Source organism: Myodes glareolus, chromosome 9, assembly GCF_982192425.1.
Source record: "Myodes glareolus chromosome 9, mMyoGla1.1, whole genome shotgun sequence".
Classification (NCBI taxonomy): Eukaryota; Metazoa; Chordata; class Mammalia; order Rodentia; family Cricetidae; genus Myodes; species Myodes glareolus.
The window spans coordinates 27,626,667-27,643,291 of record NC_142034.1 but is presented as its reverse complement, the minus strand read 5'-3'; the positions used below and the strand labels follow the sequence as shown (position 1 = coordinate 27,643,291).

Here is a 16,625-nt window from a genome sequence, read left to right as displayed (position 1 = left end):
GTGCGCCACCACCACCAGGCTTGAGAGATCCTTTCTATACACATCCTGGAGCCAGAGCTGGAGGCAGAAAGCAAGCGGGCAGACTCCAGGGCAGGGTCTTGGGTACCACCCCAGGAGGTGTCTTGCACAGCTGGAGTATCAGGATGCCCACAGAGCCTGGGGGATGAGCTCAATTAGGTGGAGAGCCTCAGAACCCTCAGGCAGGCCCCCTCTCAGCATTAGCTGGGGGTGGGCGCTGCCAGAGTGGGAGGGGCCAGTGATGACTGCCTCTTTCGGCAGGCTGTTGGGGGTTATCCAGATGACAGGAGGGAAACGGGATTCAGGGTCACCGTCCTGTGTAACTGAGGAGTAGAGACGGCTCCTCATCCTCGCTGGGCCTCTGATCAGGAAGCTGGCACAGACAGACCGTGCCACTTACCTGAGCTCACATAGAAAAGGAAAGACAGAGAGAGCTCTGAGGGCTGAGCCCCCTGTACCCCGCTACATCTCCGCAGTCTGCTCTGAGTGGGTGCTCAACCCGTGACAGCTCCCTGGAAAGCTTTCTTCAGTCAGCCAGAGGGCTAGAGAGCCATAGAAGCTGCCTGAGGGTGCAAGATCAGGACACTGACCTGGTGAAGCCTGGGAGAGTCCTAGTATGCTGAGCTCCCCCCCCCCCCCCCGCACTAGGGAAGGGGCTGCTCTCTACTCAAGGTGAGGAGAAGCTGAGGGCACCCAGGAAGGGGGCAGCCTGAGAAGGGGACCCAACAGGAGGCGGGGCGGGGCCTGTGGGCCCAAATTCCTGGGTTGTCTCCCAGGGCAAATCAGCGCAGGACTGTTACTGTTTGCTGAGTAAGCAAAAGGTTCCACACCCTGAGGATCAGCTGCTGTGAGGGAGGGGCGTCCCCTCCCCCTCCCCCAGGCAGTTCACCTCGCACCTGGCAAACAGCAACAGCGTACCCTTCCCTGTGCGCCACACTGAGGGCACCCGGCCACGTCATGCAACGCGTGTGGCACAGTCACACACCCACCCCCGGGGCCAGTTGGTTGTGCCCTGAGCTCAGGAATCACCAATGGCAGAAGAGGGAAGAATGAGACAACCTCCGTTCAGGGAGCAGGGGCAGCCAGAGGAGTGTGTAGGCCTGAGGGGGCAGGGGGCAGGGGGCAGGCTGGTAGCAAGGAAGCAGAAGAAACTGCTCCAAAGTGCTGGATAGGACTCAGTAAGGACCTACTGTGTGCCAGGCACCCAGCTTCTGTGCCAAGAGCTTTCCTGAGCTCCGTCTTATTGGATCCTGATAAGTACCTGTGCCATTATGATCCCATCTTACAGGTGAGATACCTGAGGCTGTGTGACCTCAGGCCAGTCACTTGCCCTCTCTGAACCAGGCTTTCACTCGCCTATAAAATGAAGCTAATCATCTCTCTCTTTTAGGACTGCTAAGGAAATAAAATGAGATAGCACACGGATGCAAAGGAAGGGCTTGGCACACAGCTTGGCACCATGCTGAGAGCTCAGACCGCTGTCACTTTTCTATTAAGTCATCTATGGGCAATCCAGACACTCCCACAGACCCTAGGGAAGTCTTAGCACCCTCAATGGACGTTCAGAGATGGGTCCTCCGCCTCTGTGGAAGGTGGCCTTCCATAGAATTCTTCTTTATGTGGCTGGTCACGTGACTCCGTGGCTAGAAGAGCTTGCCACACAAGCTGGAGGACCCGCGTTTGATTCCTGACACTAACCAATGCTTTAACGATGGGTGTCCATGTGGAATGCCAGCTAGCCTGGAAAAACAAGAGGGACAGGGAGAACTGACTGCCAAAAGTCCTAGCATACCTGTGCCTGCAAATACACACACACAGCACTCATGCATGCTTGCACACGCATGCCCATGTATGCATGTGCACGTGCGCGCGCGCACACACACACACACACACACAATTGAGCATGCATGTGAGCATAAATTCTAAAAAGATTTCTCCCTTCTACGGTGAAAGGGCTTTCTTGATTCCAGTGTAAACCTGCTGGGCTTCAGCTGCAGTGAAGGGACAGTCACTTAGGAAGGGCTGTATCCTGGGACCAGCAGAAAGGTCAACAGTAGGAGCCAGGGGTGTACCCTGACAGTAGCTTGCTGTTTTACATTTATTTCCCTGATAAAAGGGATACTTTTCTTCTTTTACTGCCATACTAGAGAACTGTTACTGAGGTTTCATATGTATCCTGTATTTGGCCACCATATTAAGTCTCCTTATCTTAGGTGTGTGTGCGCGCACACGTGTGTGTTCATGTATGTGTGTTCAATTTTGTAGAATCCTCAGAATTTCTAGGTGTCAATCAAATACCAAAGAAAACACTTGCTCTTCCCTTCTCCCATGTCTCGTGTGAGTGTCCTGGGGTAGAGGCAGGGAGATGTTTCCGAAATGAAGAAGTCGGGCTGATATGGTGGCACAGACCCGTAATCTCAGCTCTTAGAAGGAGGATGTAGGTAGGCTGTGGGTTGAGAGTAGCCTGGACTACACTTGAAGGCTCTGTCCCCAAACAAAATAATTTAAAAAAAAAATGCTGGGCTGTGGTGGAGCACACCTTTTGTCCCAGCACTTGGAAGGCAGAGGTGGGCAGAACTGTGAGTTTGAGGCCAGCATGGTCTACAGAATGAGTTCAAGGACAGCCAAGATTGTTACACAAAGAAATCCTGTCTTGAAAAAACCAATAATAATTAAGTAAAGGAAGTCAGTGGGCTCAGTGTTAGCTATGCCCTTCAGGCTGGGCCTCACCTCCTGGGAGCCATCCTCCTTAGACCCTGTGGACTGTCCTGGAAGTACAGAAGGACCTTTCCCTTAGCCACCTCCTATGGACCCGCCACCCCTCATCACAAAGCGGTTCACACACACACACACACACACACACAAACACACACACGCAAACATACACACACATACACACACATACACGCACACACACGCACATGCAAACACACACGCAAACATACACACACATACACGCACACACACGCACATGCAAACACACACGCAAAAACACACACACGCAAAAACACACACACGCAAACACACACACACACACACACACAGTCTGAGGGAGCCTGCCCACATTGCAGCTCTGCTCACAGTGGGTCACCACACAGAGACATGTGCTTGGAGCAGGCTCTGGAGCAGAGAATGATGAGGTGCAGGGGCCTGGGTGAGACTCGCGGAGCTAAATTCTCCTGCTCAGCAGTCACTAGAGTGCAGCGCTCTGTGGAGTTTTTAAAAGATATTTTTATTGAATGTATTCATTTATTCATGTGTGAGCTCCCACGTGACGACGCCGAGGTCAGAAGTCAACATTCAGGAGCTGCTTTTCTTCTGCCGTGTGGGTCCTGGGGTTGAACTCAGGGTGTCAGGCTTGGGAGGGGCAGGCGCCCTTGCACGCTGAGCCATCCTTTTCCTGAGGGCTGGGAATGGAATCCTCACAGGCTAAGCAGGTGCCCCCTCTACTAAGTTATACCCAGTCCGAGTCCCACAATAACCTTAGGAAGTACACATTATCATCTTCATTGTCTAGGTGAGCTTCAAGGTTACGGAGATGGACTTGAACTCAGGGACCTAGCTGTTAATGCTTTGGCTTCCCAGGGTGGAAATGTATCCTTGCAGCGGTTGGTTTCTGTCACAAACCAGAGTCGCCTGGGAAGAGAGAACCTCAACTGAGGGGTCGCCTTTATCAGACTGGCCTCTGGGCATGTCTGTGGAGCATTTTCTTGACTTAGGATTGATGTGGGAAAGCCCCGTCCCCTGGGCAGGTGGTTCAGGGTTGTATATGAAAGTAAGCTGAGCCAGGCAGTGGTGTGGCACACCTTTGATCCCAGCATTTGTGAGGCAGAGGCAGGCAGGTATCTGTGAGTTTGAGGCCAGCCTGGTTTACAAAGTGAGTTCCAGGACAACCAGAGAAACCCTGTCTCAGAAAAAATAAAGAAAGAAAGAGAGAGAGAGAGAGAGAGAGAGAGAGAGAGAGAGAGAGAGAGAGAGAAGAAAGAAAGAAAGAAAGAAAGAAAGAAAGAAAGAAAGAAAGAAAGAAAGAAAGGAAAAAAGTGTTCTACCAACTGAGCCAAACCCCTGACCCCAGGATGCACCATTTTGCTCATTAGCCCTGACGCAGAGGTGAGGAAATAAAGACCCAGGAGGATGAAGTACCCTGCCCTAAGTCTCTCAGCTGAACATCTGCACTCCAGGGGACCAAATGATAAAATGAAGTCTGTCTAGGACAGAAGGTAAATTTTCTTAGCAGCAGGGGGCTTATGTCTTCTTTTCCAGATGGAGTTGCCAAAGGCTGGGAGGGCCCAGAGCTGAGTCTTAAGGCAGAATTCCAGGTTTGGGAAGGGAGGCCCAAGCCTCGAGGAAGTGAGACAAAGGCCTAGGGTCACAGGGGTGGAAGGCCCTGCCTTGGTGGACCCAGCTGATCTCCCTGGGCCCAGGGAATGTGACAGAAGTTAGGCGTTAGGCAGAGGCACGTCAGGAGCCTCGTGCAGTCTGGCTTCCCTGAGGATCTGTTGGAGCAAAGAATTCCCCACAGCCCCAGGGCTGGGAGGAGTAGTCTGTGGCAGGCCCCAGCCTGCAGAGACCTAGAGCAACTCCTCTGTCCGGAGAGGGGATTGGCCCAGTGGCTGTGTAGGCCCGGCTGATGGGAAGGGGAGGGGTGTGAAGGGTAGCTGTCCATCCTGACTCTCTCCTCTGCCCACTCCTTTCTGCTGAGTCCCTCCTCATAACGGGAACATCAGGGTTGGAGGAAGGGTGATCTCTGGCAACCTGGGTCTTGGGGGAGCCTGTAAGTCATCTTGTCTCCCTTCGTGTGGGGCAGGACAGAGAAAGAGAGCAGGGTAGCACACTTGACTCAATCATGTGCCTTGTGTTTTAGTCATGGACTTGCCAATGGAGGACGCAGACAGAAGTTTTCAGTGAGCGGCAAGCGATGCCCTAAGGTCTCTGCTGAGCTCTGAAAGGTGGGGGGCCAGGAGGAAATCTGAGGAAGGACACCATCCCCTGGAAGGGAGCTCACCTCTCCATCTGGGAGCCAGAGAAGCTGAGGACTGGCATCATGGGGAGACAAATCAGAAAGCCTGCCATCCTCCATGGGGTCCACTCCTTTCCCCTTTCTGGGCTGGCCCGACCAGGCTCAGCAGCTCAGAAGCTCAAGGTCAGACAAAGCTGCCGAACACATCCTATCTGATCCAGGGAAGCAGAGTTTCCTGGAGAGCTGGCAGTCTGCTGGGAGATTCTGAGTCTGCCTTAGAAAACTCTAGCCTTGAAGGGAGAGTGGTGGTAACATCATCCCTAGCAAAAGGGAGTCCTGTGAGTCTCAGAGAGTCTGCAACTTTTTTTGTTTGTTTGTTTTTGTTTTTTTTTTTGTTGTTGTTGTTGTTCTTCTTGTTGTTGTTTTTCGAGACAAGGTTTCTCTGTGGCTTTGGAGCCTGTCCTGGAACTAGCTCTTGTAGACCAGGCTGGCCTCAAACTCACAGAGCTCCGCCTGCCTCTGCCTCCCGAGTGCTGGGATTAAAGGCGTGCATCACCACCGCCTGGCTGAGAGTCTGAAACTTGTCCAGGTCACCCAGTAAGTAGTAGCAAACACAGGGCTCCAAGCCTACAGCCTTCTCTGCCAGGCAGGGACCCTGGGTCCCTTTGTCCCTCCTTCAGGCTGGAGTTGGTGTCAGAGCAGGGGAATAGAAGGACCCATGGAGAAGTCCAGAAGAAAGCTCCCACCCTTAACCTTAACTAGTTTTGAGTGGCAGCACCGAGTGCTATGGGCACATCTGGGAGTCAGCCTGAAGTGTGTGGGGAGGAGCTGGGCACGGGAGTTCTAGCCAAAGCTCGGAGAAAGAAGCAGGCAAGGCTTCCACCAGCAAAGAAAATGAAATCATCAATTTATTGGGTTTCTGTGGCCATTCAACCTCCCTCCCCAGCAGCGCCTAGGGAAGCATGTCCAGAAAACATTAGCCAGGGAAAAGGATGGAGTGAGAAAAAAACCAGAGGATCGAAATAAAAAAATCTGTGTTCCTGCACACATTGCACAGAGAGAGAGAGACAGAGAAACGAGGAGAGAAGCTGCAGGGTTTTTTCCCTTCTTTTTAGATATATATTTATTTAATTTATTATTTTATTGTTATTTTTAATAGTTTATTTAACTTTATTTTATGTGCATTGGTGTGAAGCTATCTGATCCCCTGGAACTGGAGTTACAGACAGTTGTGAGCTGCCACGTGGGTGCTGGGAATTGGACCTGGGTCCTCTGGAAGAGCAGCCAGTGCTCTTATCTGCTGAGCCATCTCTCCAGCCCTAGTTAATTTATTTTTGAGACGGGGCACCCTATGTAGTTCTGGCTGGCCTGGGACTCCAGAATGCTGGAATTAAAGGCACATGCTATCACACACCAGTCTCTTTTCTAGCTTTCTTTTTCTTGCTTCTCACCTCCTTCCTTGACAGAGCCTCATGTGGGCCAGGCTGGCTTTGGATATTTATGCAGCTGAGGATGACATTGTCTCTTCCTCCCAAACTCAGGCTCCCCCCTTGTTGCCCAGGGTCCTCAGGCCGGCCTGTTGACATGAACTCTGTATTTCTCCACTTGTGCTGGATCTGAGCTGGCTGGGGCATGGAGGCAGCAGCCATCAAGGACTCACTGAGGGAATTAATTCCTCCTTGGCCCCACTTCCAACAGACCTGCAGCTGGCAGAAGGGGTGCACTGAAAGCAATGGGAGAAAAAGGAGCTGAGGGACCCCTTCTGGGATGGGAGGAGCAAAGGTGGAAGGTGGGACGTGACAGACTTTTTTGGATAAGTGACTTTTTCTTTTGCATCTTAATCATTAAAGCATCATGTCCTGGAACATGGGATCCCAAGGAATGGGGGGGGCACTCCAGCTCCCTTCATCACCAGCCCTACACACTACCAGAGGCCTGGCAAGGAAAAAACTATCCAGGTAAAGTGGAGTGGGGACAGGAACACCAAATTGCAAAATGCTTTTGGGGAGGAAGAAACTAGTGACTCTGGGGCCAGAAAGCTGACAGTAGATTTGCCACCAAGGCAATGGAAGGGATTTTAATTAGACATCAGGCAGAACCATAAAGGGCTGGAGTATAGCAGGGGAGAGATTGTGGGAGGGGACAGAAAGGGCTTCTCAGAAGACTTGGGAACCGGCAGTTATTGTCCACCTCCAATGGTTCCTACCCTACTGACCCATATCCCCTATATATTCTAGAAGGGCCTTGACCTCCGCAGCTCCCTCTACACAGGCCTCAGCTACCTGGATAACATTCCATCGCCTCTGGATCCAATCCCACAGGCAAGCCCAGGCATCCGAAATCCAGGGAGGCTGGGGCTGAGTAATCAGCTGCTCCAGCCATGGAGCCCAGTAGTGTCGTGGGGGAGGGGAGGGAGGAGCTTCCCACCCCCACCTCTCACAGGCACAACGGATTCAGGGATGGAGGAGGGGCAGCCTGTCACTCCAGTGTCTTCTCGCCCTCCTCCCGCTGCCACATTCTCCCTCTTCCCACCTGCAAGCAATTTGGCCAATGGGAGGGCAGCTAAGATTGCCGGGTGGAATCCTTCTAGATCTGGGTGCATTTGGTGAGGAGGGGGCTACCTCCTTCCCCACCCTAGACCCCATGTAACCTTTTCCTCTTCACAGAAGCAAATTACTCGTAATTATCTCACATCCAAAGCCTTCAGGAGCTGCTTCCAAAATTGCTTTAATTGAATTAATTGAATCTCATTTGGTCAGGGGAGTGGATGGGGGGCCATACCTTAAAATAGTACAGGGGAGTGGGGGGGTGAGTTACCCAGAAGGAGGCCACTTTCCTGGGGCTGAGACCCTGGAAGTGGTAGCACATACCCCCCAACACACCCTGCCAGTTCTGCGGCCTAGGCTGATATGACTGATATCAGTTGGGCAAGCCGCTGCCCACTTCGAGGGGGGACCTAGCCTGAGCCTTTCTCTCTAACGGTGTTGGCTGAGAGGTGGTCCAGTGTATTTCCAGCTGCATCCTTCCTCCCTGCCTTGGGGAGGCAGGTAACTAGATGGCTATAGGAACTCACCCTCCTGTCATTCCGGCGGCATATGTGAAGGTCATTTATAAAATGTTCATTGTGAGTCAGGCACCGTGTCAAGGCTGTGACAAGCACTATCCCGTTTCATCATCACAACCCCATGGGAAGCAAATCTTATCGTTATCGCTCTTGTTGAGGAGGTAAGAAATAAAGCACAGAGAGGTTAAGAAACTCACCAAAAGTCACAAAGCGAGCATCACTGCTGGAACTCTTTGGAGACCAAAGTCTACCTTCAGGCTTCCCTCTCCTTTGTTGATCCAGTGCCCCCAGCGGAGCTTCATCCTGGGGAGAACCCACATGGTTCCCCCAGTATCTAGAGAGGTGGAGGTGAGGCACTGGTCCTCTTGGAATTCCTCCAGTCCATCACCACCTAGAAGTCCGAGGCAACTGGACCTGCTCCCAAATGGAAAAGAGGCTCACTTCCCCTGGCAAGGGGCACACGGGGGCAAGGGAAGGGGGGTGCCGCAGGCTCAGCTGGTCGCTGGCTGAGGGAGCAATTACACTACTGCTACTTAACTTTACAACCCAGGCTGTTGTTTTAACGACGCGACTCGTGTTGGGCTGTCCAATTAATCTGCCTTTGGAGGCTTTCCGAGATGAGGCGGTAGATCTTATCTTGCTCTGTGGAAAGAGGAGTGTGTAGCCTGCGTGGCAGGGAACAGCTACCCTGAGGGCCCTTGGCCTCAGAGAAGACCCAGAGGAGCCATCTGGGGTCAGCCACCCCGTAGAGAAATGGAGCCAGGGTCTAAGGGCCAAGAGGAGGATTTGAAAGGGAGGAAGGGAAAGGGTCTTTCCAGTGGCCATCTTCACTCCTCACTGCTCGGTGGCGGTTTGCTGCTCACAGGGAAATCTTCCCTGTGTCTTTGGGGGAGTGGCCGTGACAAAGAAGGAATGCTTGCAGGCGTCCCTAGGTGAGACACTTCCACTGACAGTGATAGCCCCTCTGTCCTCCCTGTGACCCCAAACCAAGCTTCTTTCTAGTTTGGGGTTGGCTGAAAGTGTCCTACTGGGCTTTTCAGACGGGACTGGTGCCCTCAGCTTGTTGTGATGGGGAACAGGTCAGGCAGTGGGCGGGGAAACCAGCCTTTGAAGCCTTTGGCCTGGAATTGGAGGCCCCTCCCCAGTCCCTGGGGCTACTCAGGGCTGAATTCTCTGAATGACTGACCCTGTCCTCAGCCCACCTCCAATGCTGTCTGTGTGCTGGGAGCTGTGGCACCCAGTGAATCCTGATGCTGCCAAGGCCTGATGTTCTGGCAGCCAACCGGCCTTCTCACCTGGCCCTAACTCCATTAGCCCACGCTGGCTTCTGGATGGTGCCCACATGGCCTCTGTCCTGCTTTTTCCTCCACCTCTTGTCACACTGTCTCCCGTCATCTGTTTAGCCACCTGTTAGCCTGAAGCATCTGTACCTGTCACCAGGGTGGTACTCCTAGGACCCCCAGCAGGAGATCCATAGACGTGTGCATTAGATGGAGAATTCCAATTCCTTCTGGTGTTTTTTCCTCCCCCATCCCTTTCTGTAGTCCAAAGCCATCCCACCCCCAGCAGCTCGCTTCTTCCAGGGATGAGCCTGGACTGAGGTAGAACATGGTGGCTGTGAGGTGCCTGACTCCTCCACAGCTGGCCCAGGAGGTAACTGCTGACAAAGGCCACTCTGACTTTGGCCTTTCCCTCTTTGAGCATCTTCTCATTTCCTACGGTGCTAGCAGCACTGCTAGAACATTCCAGAGCTAGAACCACATAGCTAGCTGGTGGCAGAGGCATAACAAGGTTCTAATGTTGGACTGGAGAGATGACGCAGTGGGTAGAGTACCGACTGCTCTTTCAGAGAATCGGGGTCCAATTCCCAGCACCCACATACCCTCACACAGACATACGTGCAGGCAAAACACCAATGCACATAAAATAAAAATAATAAATCACAATAAAAAAAGAATCTAGTGTCTATGACTTCTGGTCAAGGAGAGCCTGTATCAGAGGGCAGAGAAAAATGAGCAACCAGGATGAACCGAGGATACAAACATACATAACACCCAGGACTCTGAGAGATTCTTTGTTCTGTTTTTTTGCATACATTTTAATCTCTAAAGCTTGTGATTTTGAGAGATGGCAAGACCCTGGGGATGCTGGACAGAATAATGGTGAATTGGAACAGTTTCTTGGGCTGAGGCAACCGTGAGGAACTGAAGTGCCAAGCCCATCCCATTATTTGGAGACAGCTATGCCGGCATGGATCCAGAGAATCTGTCCCGTTTCATCTTCTGGGCTTCCAAGAATATGAGCAGGTGTACTCATTAGGTATCAAGGATGGAGGGTAGTGGGCCTAGACTCTTAATCTACACCTGTTGAATTATATGGATGACTAAACCCAGGATTTATCAATTCAAAATGGGGTAGATACAGGGGTAGAGGACCATTGAAAAGAAGCACAAATTGCCCACAGGCCAATACTTTTCTTTCTTTCTTTCTTTCTTTCTTTCTTTCTTTCTTTCTTTCTTTCTTCCTTCCTTCCTTCCTTCCTTTCTCTCTCTCTCTCTCTCTCTCTCTCTCTCTCTCTTTCTTTCTTTCTTTCTTTCTTTCTTTCTTTTTTAAGACAGTATTTCCCTGTGTAGCTTTGGAGCCTGTCCTGGAACTAGCTCTTATAGATCAGGCTGGCCTTGAACTCACAGAGATCTGCCTGTCTCTGCCTCCCAAGTGCTGGGATTAAAGGCAAAGGCGTGCATCACCACCCACCGCCAGGCCAACACTCCATATGTCTGTTTTGGGGCCTCTTACATGTTAAGCACTTACTCTACCACTGGACTGCACCTCCAGCTAGGGAGGTAATGGGCTGACCATCACTGATAACTGGTAGAAAAAAAAAACAGAGGCTTTATGACCTACAACAGAGACTGTGTCCACTTCTGGATTTGTTCATGGACGGGCTAGTAGGGCCCAAGGTGCAGGCCAGAAATAATATTTATTTTCTTCCTGGCTTAGATCCTAAGCTATGGTGAGGCTGCAGTCATGTGAAGAAAGGGGGAGAGGCAAGAAAGACCATTGCAGTCTAAACTCTAGCCAGTGCCGCTCTCTCTAAAGTCTTTGTCCTGCTGGTAGGAGGAGATGTCCAGTCCATGGTAGCACTGGGGACAGATTAAAGATTAAAGCCTTTGATTCAGTTAGCTGGCTTGGAGATCCAGACTCCCACTCCATTCTTTTTTCTCATTTTGCTTCTTGTCTTGAGAAAAATCCATCTGGAGCTGGTTTCCTCTCCCCCCAGAAGGAGAGCAGGTGCGATGGTCCTGGGCTTGACAGGAAGGTTGGAGCCTAACCAGCCCCCGCTCTAGACTCACAGCATCTGAGGCAGAAGCCGCACATCTGGGGAGCTGATACCAGGCTCTAAAGCCATTGTCATGGCCACTGGTAGGCAGGGCGCCAGCCTTGGGTAGACCCCAGAAGGATGGAAGATTTGGGGAGCAGGGAGACAGGGAATGGGGGGTCTCTCAGAGAAGTCTTCTTTCTGCTCCCCAAAGTTCTGTTTCAGGAGTTTCTTCTGTTTGGAGCGTTAGTTCTGAAACCAATCTTTACATTTGGGAGAAAAAGAAAAGAGGATAGATTAGAAGTGTCCCCAAAAGCCTTGAGAATGGGAAAGGGACCTAGCTACAGAGTGAGCCTTGTGAACCTCTGCTCCAGCCCTCCAGTTCTAAGGCCCTCAGTCTCAACTTCCGGTCTGCTGCCCTCCTCTTCTGGAGCCCAATTCTCCTCTAGTATATGCCCTCAACCCTTGCTGCCAATCAGCTGTGGGCATCTGTGAAGAGCTGTCAGCAGAATCATGGGTCTCCTCTATGGGAGTCTCAGAAACCAGGGACTGGGAAGCTTGGCCCTACTTGGGTTTGGGTGAGTTCAAGCTGCACTGAGGGCTTTCAGACAGAGCCAGGTACTCTGTGTGTGTGTGTGTGTGTGTGTGTGTGTGTGTGTGTGTGTGTGTGTGTGTGTTGGAAATGCTGGTTCAGGTGTTCATGCAACTTCAGGGTGGAATAGATGGTTCTAGGTTGTGCAGCTTCGTGATCAGAGGCTGCTGGGAGGGCTGGGGGACAGCACTGGTTTCTCTGATTCTGGGAGGCAGCAGAAAGCTGTGTTGTAAGCCCGTGAAGTGACCAGGTTAAGTTAGGTATTTCCATAGGCTCAAGCCATCGGGAATCAGCAAAACCAGTGCAGCCAACACCATCAACCTGGGTCTCAGTGCGTGTTGGTGGGGGGAGCCCTGTCTATTTCTCTGCCTTTTCAATTCCTATTTACACCGGCAACTTGTGGATTGAAGCTGCATTTCTTGCCCTGGTTGAAGTTACCACCATGGCTCCCACTGTGGGAGGTCGGAATTCAGTAGCTACAGTGGTACCTGCTTAGATAAGAGTTAGAGCAAAAGGCTGCGGAGAGCTGAGCTAAGGTCTAAAGATGAAGAAGGTAGTTGGCTTGTCAGCATGGCACCCTCTGACTTCTGAAAGGGGTCTGTATAAGTCTGTCTTGAACTGCCAGTATCAAGGCACGGAGCCTTAGTGTACCTTGATGTAAAAGTGATCACCTCTTTTTTTCCCTCCGACAGCTGACTCGGAGGAGGCTTTTTCCGGGCCAAGTCAGGGGAAGCCACTCGGGTCCAGGATAGGCAGCAATCTGCAGGTCGTTTCTGGCCCAGATGCGGGGCAGTAGAATGGGATCTGGTCCTGTTCCCCAACCCCCACTCCGCCCCTGCCTACCAGCCAGGTTCTCCAAGTTCAGCTATGGGCTGTGGTGTCAGGATTGAGGCCTTGGGTTTTCTTCGTTCCTGAAACCTGGGCTCCAACCTGTGCCATTCTAAGGGATACTGAGACTGTCCGAGAGGATGAGAGAAGTGGGTGTATGAAGAGGCAAAAGGCCTGCCTAGGATGACAAAATGCTCGGGTGACAGTCGCCCCATTCCCTGCCTGTCTGTTGTGAAGACCCCAGACAAGAGCAAGTAGAACACCCCCCCCCAACACCCTGCCCCGGTTGGGGCAGGAGTAGCTTCTGTCCTTCTGTTCTTCATTCATCCCTAGACTCCCGTCAGGGTCCCCGCCCACAGGCTACAGTAACCGCTGCCTTCACCTCCCCCGCAAATCTCACCCGTGGCCTTGGGGGCTGCGGGCTCTGAGGTCCCTTCGACCAATTCCCAGAAAGGCGTTACGTTTCCGCTCCTGCCCGAGGCTGTCCAGTCTCTCTCGCTTCAATCCCACCGCTTTCCCGGGGCTGGCAGCCAAGCGACCACCCGCGCCTCCTTGGCTGCCCGGAGGTTGCCAGGACCGTGCGAAGAAAGACAGTTTGGATTGCTGAACTCTCAGAGCAGGTCACCTTCCAGGTGCCTTCCGGGACAGCTGCCTTTCTCCATACTAGTTGTGGCAAGTCACAACTGGATCTACCCGGGTCGCGATAACGGGTCCCCAGGGCCTCCCTGGAGGCGTGGTCGCCGCACCCGCAGCCTTAACGGGGTGCTGATGAGGCTCTCAACTTTCTCTGAGCCAAGAGCCTCCCAGGGATGAAGCTGCACACGTAGTGTGGGTTTAGTAGACCCCCAAGCCCTCTGTCTTTCTCCAATCGTTCATTCAGGAACGGGCGGTCCACACAGTTCCAACAGTGAAATGCTAAGATCTATTTTAAAGACGTACTTGCTCGTGAATGCGAGCGCCCGGAGTCCGTGGTTTTTCGTTGGACCCGGGTAAAGGACGTACTAGAAAGAATTTTCCACTCCATTGTTCTTGGACCAAGCAAGGGACAGCAGAATATGGAAGACAAACCCGACAACTCAACCTTATTGCCAGAGTAGTTCTCCCGAGGTAAGATCAGGTTCCCAAAATGTACACTGTCCCAAGTGCACACACACTATATATATCAAGTTGTCCAGGCTGGCCTCAAACTCAGGATCCTCCTGTTTCTGCTTCCCCAGTGTATATTAGCATATCTAAAAAGAAAGTCCAAGAGGTACATAACACCCTCCCCCCCTTTCCTTCAAGCAGACCCAGCAACCCAGCAGACCCACCCCCAGTTCTGCAACAGAAGGGGTTAAGTTTCTGGGTTTCTAAATAAGTTCCCTAAAGTCCCCCTTCTCTGGCTCCATTCCTTGAGGAAAATGAACTTGCATCCTTTCTTCCTGCCTCGGTTTCTCCAATCATAAAACAAGGAATTAGAGACTTCGGGTTCTGGGGGTTCATGAATTTATGTCAGAGTAAGGGGTGGGGAGAGAGAGAAACATCTTGGTTTGGGGCTGAATACAACGAAGTTGTCCCGCAGATGTGCATGGTTGGGAGTGCGCCAAGGGCAACAGGAGCAATGCAAAGGGACTGGGAAGTCTGTACACCTGGGTCTACGGATAGCCAGCATCCTTGCAGTGCCAGCCAAGGGCGGTCAGTGCGGCTGTGCTAAAGTCAGGCCTAGGAAGGCCAGCTAGTCCCTTGCCTTCACTGAGGCCTTCTAGTGAGTGCTTTCTCTGGAGCTCAGATTTGCTGCAGGCAACGACAGGAACTGGGCCTAATCTATCCCTAAATTAAGGGTGAGGATGGTTTAGGTGTAAGTCTGAGGTGGCCAGGGGAAGGCTTTGAGACTGACCAGCCTGTAACTTTATTCTTTGAACAATGGTTGGTAGGGTCCTACACCCAGATTCTGCAGCAGCCAGCTACCAAACAGAGTTAGGCGCCTCTAGAAAAAAGGGGGGGTGGGGTCCAGGAAAGGAGAAGGATCCCCTCCTAGTTGTCCACCTATCTATTGCTTGCTGGGAACTGATTTCTGTTCATTAGTGTCTGGCTCGCATACTGGTTTCTGGGTGATGTAAGGGAAAGGGGTGAAGGGTGAGGAGAATCTCGGGAAAGGAGCTAGGTCTCCATCCCCACATCTGGATTATGATAGTTTTCCGTTACACAGAGGTACACACACAACTTCACTACTACTCCAGCGGGTGGGGTAGGAGGCTCTCCCGCCCGGCTTCACAAAACTGCAAATCGAAACCAGGTCGGATCTAAAAAGAAAACCTAGATCAACTCGCCTCCGCTCCTCCCCCATCCTTTCTCCCTCCCCCTACCGCCGAATCCCTGGAATCCGTGTACCATTTGCATCCCGCTTGCCGCGTGTAAACAGAAGAGGGAGAAATTTATGAAAACACAACTCAGATCCCAGAGGTGAGAAGAGCCTCCGCGGCCACACTTACCTGTTTCAAGTTCCTGCGGGTGCTCAACTGGCGGGTGAAAGGGCTGAGACCACGCCGCCAAGAGTTGCTGGCTGGGCAGGTAGGCGTCTCCTGAGGTTGTTGGCTCAGGGTAGGAATAGGGCAGGAGGTGGCCATAAGGCTGGGAGTAGGACAAATCGGGGGAAGCTGCGGTTTTGGTTGACAGGCCAAGCGGGTAGGCAGCCACTACCGACGGGACGGGGGCGAGGTCCGGGAAGACTACATTGGAGGCATCGCGGCCAGGAAGGGGACAGGGTAAAGAGGTCATTTTGGCCGATACTCGGCCACAGGGCCTAGGTCATAGACCTGCACGCCATCTACTCTCTATGCCAACACCTTTCAAAGTCTCCAGAATTGAGGCAGATGGACCCCCCCACACACACACACCCCCAGCAAGCCACCCCACACTTCAGATCCCAGAGAAAATATATCTCTAAGCCTCTTCTGGGTGAGAGATAGCACCCTAAAAAGAGGTTTTGGGGTGCCCGTGACTTTTCCCCTCCCCCCTAAGTTCTGGGTCCCCCATCTTCTCTGGGTTCGGTTCCCGGGATCACAGGAGTCCCCCGCCCACTTAGACACCCAGGATTGGCTATCGTATGGTGACCTCAGAGAGGCCCAGAGCTGGGCCCGCCCCGCAGTTAGCACACACCGGGAAACGGGAGGGGTGCGGTGCGCAAGCCCTGGGCCCTGCACCTCGGCGCCTACTCCAAATTTCTGGAGACAAGAGGAGTCAGGAAATCTCGGTAACAACGTCCAAGTGCTAGGAAATTGGGCCTGGGATGGCCAAGGGGCAAGGGGAGCTACATGGTGACTGGAGACGCTGCGCGGATTCAGAACCTGTGTTCGCGCTCTGCGGGTCGAGCCGGTGCGCATGGCTCCACGCTGCCTGGGCTCTGCGAGGGAGTGGAAAGCAGATTGCCAGCGCCGGTCGCTTATTCAGCGCGTCGGAATGCGTAGCTGCTGAGCGATGGTAGTTTGTTGGTAAACAGACGCTGGGGCCTGGAGGGTGCCGCCTGGCGCTCAGCCTGCCCCGCACGCGCGTGGCGCGCACGCCCCCGCCGGGTGCCCAGAGCCTGGCACGCCGCGACCGCCGCGACTGCGCCTCACCACCCCCAGTGCAGGCTTCCGCTTCCGCCAGGGGCCCCGGTTTGGTTGCGACACCACAGCTCCGCAGGCCCTTGAGGTTGCTGGAGGGAATCTGATGTCTGGGATTCGCCTGTACCGAGCCCCGCCTTTCCTGGCACTCCGCTCAAACTGTAGCCTTGTATGAACTGGGACAAAATCTGGGAAGGGGGGGTGAATCTAGTTTGGAGGCTCCTGAGAGGACACAGAAAATAGGCTAGCTTCTTTGCACT

The 16,625-nt window shown here is 52.8% G+C and overlaps 1 long non-coding RNA gene across 1 annotated transcript; it reads right to left on the bottom strand.

Moving 5' to 3' along the window:
- Positions 1-10,112: 10,112 nt before the first annotated feature.
- Positions 10,113-16,367, bottom strand: LOC146893256 (uncharacterized). Its single transcript, XR_015003772.2, has 2 exons — positions 15,253-16,367; positions 10,113-11,624 (listed from the first exon to the last, which is right to left on the bottom strand). It is a non-coding gene; the product is annotated as an uncharacterized LOC146893256 (long non-coding RNA).
- Positions 16,368-16,625: the final 258 nt, after the last annotated feature.